At 39.8% G+C, this 1,741-nt stretch overlaps 2 protein-coding genes across 8 annotated transcripts in view; one reads left to right on the plus strand and one right to left on the minus strand.

Moving 5' to 3' along the window:
- Positions 1 to 1,741, plus strand: part of LOC106869685 (putative amine oxidase [copper-containing]) — a 491,890-nt gene that overhangs the window by 398,368 nt on the left and 91,781 nt on the right. The gene's annotated exons all lie outside the window — the stretch shown is intronic.
- LOC106870602 (putative amine oxidase [copper-containing]) overlaps positions 1 to 1,741 on the minus strand; it is a 148,178-nt gene that overhangs the window by 145,022 nt on the left and 1,415 nt on the right. The gene's annotated exons all lie outside the window — the stretch shown is intronic.

A 1,741-nucleotide genomic window follows, 5' to 3' on the forward strand; every position in this document is an offset into this window, starting at 1 on the left:
ATATATATATATATATATATATATACATACATATATATAAACAAGTAGGCTGTTGGGCGTGCATGGCCAAATGGTTAGCGTGTTGCACTCATGATCGCAATATTTTAGTTTCAATACCTGAACCGAGTAGTGTGTTGTACTCTTGAGCGAGAATTTTCATCTAAATCTACTTTGTGATCACTTCGACACCTGACACTGTTCATCTGTTCAAGCAACGTAGATTTGATGGAGGAAGTGAGTTATTGTACAGCACATACATTTCATTGTTATATTCAAATCCCGGACTACGAGAGACTACCATCTCACACACAGAAACATACACACACACACACACACACGCACACACATAGATAGAGAGATAGAGAGAGAGATATCAGTATGTAGTGTATATATGCTAACACCAAATTTACTGTAAGTGCTATTCAGTTATCTTATAATCATGAAGACAGAATTTTTTCTAAAGCTTAACCGAAAACCAGACTCTTGTTGCAGGCGTCCTTTTGTTCTCCATGATGTAGGAAAGGGACAAACTGAACAATTCCATTTACTTCCAATATTTTCCTTCGTACACTTCAGAATTTTGATACAATTGTTGAATATAATCGGTTTAATCCGTGAAATCTGCTTATAGAATTCTCCTTTTCCAGTAGAAAAAAAATATTGTTTGTTTCCGAAGGAAATGGGGCGAAATGGCGGAAATATCGAAAATGTTAGTTTCTAATTTTGGCATAATGCCACCAAGTTCGGGTGGAGGTGATAAATCGATTACATCGACCCCAGCGTTCAACTGATACTTATTTTATCGTCCCTGAAATGATGAAAGACAAAATCGACCTCAGCAGGATTTGAACTCAGGACATAAGCACGGACGAAACACAGCTTAGCATTTTGCCCAGTGAGCTAACAATTCTGCCAGTTCGCCACCTTAAATATCAAAGAATATTCTTTTCTACTCTAGGCACAAGACCCAAAATTTTAGTGGATGGACCAGTCGATTAGATCGTCGACCCCAGTATGCAATTGGTACTTAATTTATCGACTCCGAAAGGATGAAAGGCAAAGTCGACATCGGCAGTATTCAAACTCAGAATGTAAAGACAGACGAAATACCACTAAGCATTTTGCCCGGCGTCCTAACGTTCCTGCCAACTCGCTGAAGAATATTCTTTTCTCCTCTAGACACAAGGCCCGAAATTTGGTGGGAGGGGTCCAGTCGATTAGATCGACACCAGTACGCAACTGGTACTTAATTTATCGACTCCGAAAGGATGAAAGATAAAGTCGACTTCGGCGGAATTTGAACTCAGAGAGTAAAGGCAGACGAAATACCGCTAAGCATTTCGCCCGGCGTCCCAACATTTTTGCCAGCTCACCGCCTTAATATCGAAGAATATTGAACAAAAAATATCGCGAGTTGTGTTTGTTTTAGTTAAACTATAAAATAAGGGGAGATATGTAATTCATACAGAAAGACAAACCTTTCAATAAATAATGACATGTTAAGTTAGGCGTAGACGTGTGTATGTGGTTAGAAGTTTGGTTCCCAAGTACATAGTCTCGAATTCAGTGTCCCACTGCACAGCACCTTGGGTAAATGTCTTCTACTATATTCCTAGGCCGACTAAAGCTCTGTGGGTAGATTTGGCAGACGAAAACTGAAAGACGCCCGTCGTATATCAATGTGTGTGTGTGTGTGTGTGTGTGTGTGTGTGTGTGTGTGTGTGTGTGTGTGTGTGTGTGT

This window comes from Octopus bimaculoides, chromosome 2 (assembly GCF_001194135.2).
Source record: "Octopus bimaculoides isolate UCB-OBI-ISO-001 chromosome 2, ASM119413v2, whole genome shotgun sequence".
Taxonomy (NCBI): Eukaryota; Metazoa; Mollusca; class Cephalopoda; order Octopoda; family Octopodidae; genus Octopus; species Octopus bimaculoides.